Genomic DNA, 6155 nt, shown 5'->3' on the forward strand with positions numbered 1-6155 from the left:
TCATTTGTTTGGTGCTGCAAGTCGAGGTCATATATGCCCGGCTGCTGGTGATGGCCTTTGTCAGAGTGACTGTGGGTTCCGTGGCCAACAGCTTGTGAAGGAAGCCCTCGTGGCCAATCCCCATAACGAAAACGTCCCGCAAAGCCTCGTCAAGGTGTGCGCCAAAATCACACGGCGCCGCGAGTCTCCTGAGGTCCGCAGCATATTTGGTGACATCCTGGCCCTCGGGTCTGCAGTGATGGTAAAATTTGTATCTGGCCGTGAGGATGCTCTCCTTCGGTTTCAACTGGTCACGAATGAGTTCAGTCAGCTCCTCGTATGACTTGTTCCTGGCGCTCCCAGGTGCCAGCAAATCCCTGACGAGACAGTAAACCTCATCGCCATAACTGGAGAGCAATATCGCCTTACGCTTCTCTCTCATCGCGTATGTGTCCTCCGTCAGGTCGTTTGCTGTGATGTAGTACTTGAGCCTTTCCGTAAAGGCCTCCCAATCATTGCCCACAGTAAAATCCTTTAGCGAGCCCAGAGTAGCCATGGTTGCGTGGAGTTCGTCCGCTTCCTCGTTGCCAATGTGATGTATGTAGCACACAAATCATTGACTCCACACGGTCTGATGTAAGTCTAACTGCTGTGACCTTCGTCCTTTATTGTTCAGCTCCAGAGTGCCTCTCAGGTGTGGTGGTCAGCCTTATATAGCCCTTGTTGCAGGTACTACCAGGTTTCCCACCGCAGCGCCCTCTGTGGTGTGGCATAGTGCTTACATTACATTTATGGTACTGGGACGATAGACACATCATTACATAACACTGCTAATGTAACTGGCCAATACTGGTGGCAAAAATAAAATTTGCTTATTAATCGTTTATTGATAAGAACAACATATTTGCATTTGCTTCCAGTGACTGCCACGCTAAAGTGTGCACATAACTGTTTAGCATTATGAAAGCAATACTCAAGATTGAAGTGGTGGAGAACAACACTTAAACCTGTTATTTATTGAGCACATTGAAAGGCATCAGCAGCAGTTTAAACTATAATGATTGAATAGGACCTAGGTGAGCATCACCCATCTCTGATTTGGTACACATTATCTTCAACCCTGGATTTTCTTTACAAACACAAAAAGCTTCTTTTATCTTAATTTCAGCAGTTCATGATACAGTTCATATTTTGTATTCTTCTAGTTTGTGATTGTAGGCATGAAATGGAAATCCTAGCTTTCTAATGTAATTACCACATAGATAGTTGAGCTCCATGGAAAAAAAGCATACATTTTAATCCGTTCATATTTTTGTGTATGTACAACAGACAACATTCTGCAGTTTTGATTTCAAAGGTATACTTCAGCTGCCTTTTTATTCTGTGTTTTTTTTAAATTTTGTATAAATACAGGCTTTTTATTGCTGTTATTCAATAATTGCTTTGCACTGAATATACTGTACAAACGCATTGTGTTTCCAAGCCATTGCCATCATTGATTATGAATCACTTTGCTAAGTCTTAAAAGGGAATAATGCTAAGGTAGTGGTTTTTGTGTCACCGAACTGCAAGCTTCCTTGTCTGGCATTTTGTCATGATTGTAACATTGATTTAAGTTTGAATTTCATTTTCAATAAAATGGCATTTTCTATTACTTTTGCATCAATGTTCTTTGACCATTTTAAGATACTGCAAAGAATATGCAGCTATAGGGTTTACAACCATGGAATTCAGGTTTGCGCTGGTTCTTCTACATAGATTTCCCCTGGTGGTTACTGAATAAATCCCCTTGAAATGCTATTCAGAATGTATGTGTCTGAGGCACCAAGTGAATCATAGTACAAGAGCCAAATACTTCAGGAGTTACAGTGCCGCTTTCAAAATTTCCATAACCTTCGTTAAAATGGAGACAAGCTCCAGGGCTGTCTGGCACAAGGGGTGATTTTGCATTCCCAGCAGGTAGGACACGCTCACAGGGAACATGGGCTGGAGTCAGGATTACAACAGTAATAGGCCCAATTCTCTGACCTACACTCCTTACATGCATGGCTGCTGGCTTGCAGTGCAGGAATCGCCCCTCTGATTCCATAATCTCCTTTTGTTACAAAAACAGAAAATTCTGGAAACACTCAGCAAGTCAGGAACTGCAGTTTTAGCATACAGTTGGCTAATAAAAACTGCTGAAGACACAGGCATGGCTATCGTGACACCGTTTTAGCCACATACACTAATTTTAGTAGAAACCACCTTACACACAATACTGGTAAATAGAATCATAGAATGTTACAGCACAGAAGGAGACCATTCAGCCCATCATGCCTGTGCTGTATCTTTGAAAGAGCTATCCAATTTTGTCTCATACCCCAGCTTTTTCCCCATAACCCTGCAAATTAGTCCTCTTCAACTAATTGCCTTTTAAAAGGTTCTATGAAATCCCTATCACTCCGCCTTCCTACCCTACCCCTGCACATCCTTACTCACACCAACTTACCTTGCACCTCTACCCATCCCCCTCCATAGTGCATTCCATATCTCAAAAACCCGCTGTGTGAAATCATTTCTCCTCATTGTTCTTTTATCGGTTATTTTAAATCTTTGACCTCTTGTTACCAACCATCGTGCGAGAGGAAATAGTTTCTCCCTATTTGTTCTACAAAAACTCTCATCATTTTCAATACCACTATTAGGTCTCTCCTTAACCTTCTTTGCTCTAAGGAGAACAATCCCAGCTTCTCAAAAGTCTCCACATAACTGAACTCATTCATCACTGGTATCATCCTGGCAAACCTATTCTGTACCCTCTCCAGGGCTTTGACATTTTTCCTAAAGTGTGACACCCAGAATTGTGCACAATAGTCCAGCTGAGGCCTAAGCAGAGATTTGTAAAGGTTTAGCATGACTTCCTTGCTTTTGTATTCAATGCCCATATTTACAAAAGCAAGTATCCTATACACTTTTTTAACTGCTTTATCAACTTTCCCTGCCACCTTAAAAGATTTGAGAATATGCACCCCAGGACCCTCTGTTCATGCAGTCCCCCTTAAAATAGTACCATTTAAATGATACTGTTTCTCGCACAATGCATCACTTCACACACATCCTCACCATGTGTCTGCCCATTTCACCAGTCTATGTCCTCCTGAAGTATGCAACTATCATGCCAAGATTTGTATCATCTGCAAACTTTGAAATTGTACTTCCTACACCCAAGGCCAGGTCATTAATATAAAGCAATGATCCTAATCAATATTCCTTTTAATTTTTGGGGGTGTGCAGCCTCTTTAAGGGGCTGAACAGCCCATTCAAAATACCGCAGCCACACAGTTTTATGGGAACATTGGTCCTTGTACAAATCCCTGGGGGACCCCACTCCATAGCCGCAATTTCGCCTACCGAGGCGGGCTCAGTGCGATCGAGGTAGGTGGCGGCTGCGACCTCGCTGCTGTCTCCATGCTGGCTTCTCCCATGACTTTCCCCTGATGGGGCTTGTTAAGCCTGCCCCGCAAAGCTCCCGCTCAATTAAAAGGAAGTGGGTCTGATGACATAATTTGATGACACATCATCAGCCGGTTTCCTTAAAAGAACCTTGGCCACATTCATTCTGACAGTTGTGCTGTCAGGGTTCTGCAGCATTAAGGTGCCTGCAAACACTGACAAATACTGCACAAAGGGGCACGGCTGAACCCAGGCTTTCCATCACTCCCTCTATATGCTTATGGAGGGAGTCACAGCATGCAGAGATGTTCTCTTCCCTTCCAATGGGGGAAGAGACCTCTCCAATACACCAATGCAGCCTGGTTGCACATTGCACAGGAGGGCACAAGCAGGGATGTTGTCAGGAGGACTTGGCTGCAGTGGTGCAAATTGTTCGATGATCTCAGTAGATCATGAAACGTAACTGCAAAGCCACACATAACCTCATCCTCCTGTGCCATTCCTCGCATCCTCATCACACTGCCTTCCCTACTCTACTCCTGCACATCCTTACACCAACTTACCTTGCCCCTCCACCCATCCCTCTCTATCTACATTATCACATCCCCATCCCACTAGCCACCCCTCACACTTACCCTCATCTTTGTCCAATCATACCAACTAACAACACCTAAGGGTAGGCACTTGGGACTTTTAGCAAATGTTCATGTAAGAGTTCTGTTAATGTGTTGCCAAACATTGAAATCTTTATTATCAACACTTTGCGTTCTTGGACAGATTTGTGTGCTACTTTGGAAGTGGCTTAGTGAATTGTAGTGAATGGTGAGACATAATGGTAGCCCCACAATAGTGATGAGCGTGAAAGGAATGACTTGGGCATTGTAGGGATGCTTTATGGTGTTGGCGTGGGGTGGTGCCAACCTGGCGCTTCATGTGGCAGCCAGGGTGTACAGCATCAAGTGAAGTAAATCTGGCCATGGTGAGGCCATCCCTGGGCATCCGGGCAGCAATGTGGTCATGTGCTGATGCCCTGTGTCCTGTGCAGCATTAGGTGATTGCGGAGAAGGTTGGTGTTATTGTTGGTGATGCTGGTGTTGGGGTTGATCGTGGTAGTATCTGAGGACCAAGGTGAGATTTTTTCAAGGGCACCGATGCTGATGCCATAGATGGCAGCTGAAGTTGAGATGACAGAAGTGATCTGTCAATGGTGAGAGAGGTTGCTCCAAGGATTTGACTGTGGATAGAGAGTTTACTCCAAACACTTCCAACCTTCCTAAAGCTGAAAAGTGTATTCCAAATCCTGAAGTCTCCCGCTTCTAACACTGGAAAGTGAACAGCTGTGAAATGTTAGCTGTTATACCACTTTTGCAGCTGTCACCTATTCAGAGGAATGGAGAGTCATTGAAAACCCAACCTACTTACCTGACGTGATCTCCAAGCGCCGTGAAACTCGTCAAAAAGCTGGAAAAATGATAAGTAAATGGTAAAATACTGTTTAATTACCTCTTAACAACCTCTTAACTATTTCAATTGGCTCACCCGTCGCTTAGTGTTGAGTCTGTAAAGAGCAGGCAGACCTGGCACTTGGGAAACTCACACGGAGGTGAGTTCACAGCGGGATCCGGACCTGCTGTCAAACTTTTAGATATTGACAGCAGAGCCGCCTCCGAACACGCCCTCTGATTCTGGCCAATAATTCTTTCCAGTCAGAAAAACATCCATTCACCACTACTCTCTGCCTCTTGTCCCTTAGCCAATTACATACCAAGTTACCACTATCCCTTTAATACCATGTGCTTCTGTTTTCTGAATAAGTCTGATATGAGGTACTTTATCAAATGCCTTTTGAAAGCCCATCATCATAGACAGTCCCTCGGAATCGAAGAAGACTTGCTTCCACTACTGAAGTGAGTTCTTTGGTGGCTGAACAGTCCAACACGAGAGCCACAGACCCTGTCACAGGTGGGACAGATATTCGTCGGGGGAAGGGGGGGTGGCACTGATTTACCCCACGTTCCTTCCATTGCCTGCATCTGACCTCTTCACGCTCGCAGCGTTGAGATTCGAAGAGTTCAACACCCTCCCGGATGCACTTTCTCCACCTAGGGCGGTCTTCGCCCAGGGTCTCCCAGGTGTCAGTGGTGATGTTGCACTTCACCAGGGAGGCTTTGAGGGTGTCCTTGTAACATTTCCGCAGTCCACCTTTGGCTTGTTTGCCATGAAGGAGCTCCGCATAGAGCAATTGCTTAGGGAGTCTCGTGTCTGGCATGCGAACTAAGTGGCCTGCCCAGCAAAGCTGATCGAGTGTGGTCAGTGCTTCAATGCTGGGGATGTAGCCTGGGCGAGGATACTGATATTGGTGTGTCTGTCCTCCCAGGGGATTTGCAGGATCTTGCGGAGACATCGTTGGTGATGTATCTCCAGCGACTTGAGGTGCCTTCTATACATCGTCCATGCCTCTGATCCATACAGGAGGGCAGGTATTACTACAGCCCTGTAGACCATGAGCTTGGTGGTAGGTTTGCAGGCCTGGTCTTCGAACACTCTATTCCTCAGGCGGCCGAAGGCTGCACTGGTGCACTGGAGGCGATGTTGAATCTCCGCATCAATGTCTGCCTTTGTTGACAAGAGGCTCCCGAGGTATGGGAAGTGGTCCATGTTGTCGAGGGCTGTGCCATGAATCTTGATGACTGGGGGGCAGTGCTGTGCAGTGAGGACAGGCTGGTGGAGGATCTTTGTCT

This window comes from Pristiophorus japonicus, chromosome 7 (genome assembly GCF_044704955.1).
Source record: "Pristiophorus japonicus isolate sPriJap1 chromosome 7, sPriJap1.hap1, whole genome shotgun sequence".
NCBI lineage: Eukaryota > Metazoa > Chordata > Chondrichthyes > Pristiophoridae > Pristiophorus > Pristiophorus japonicus.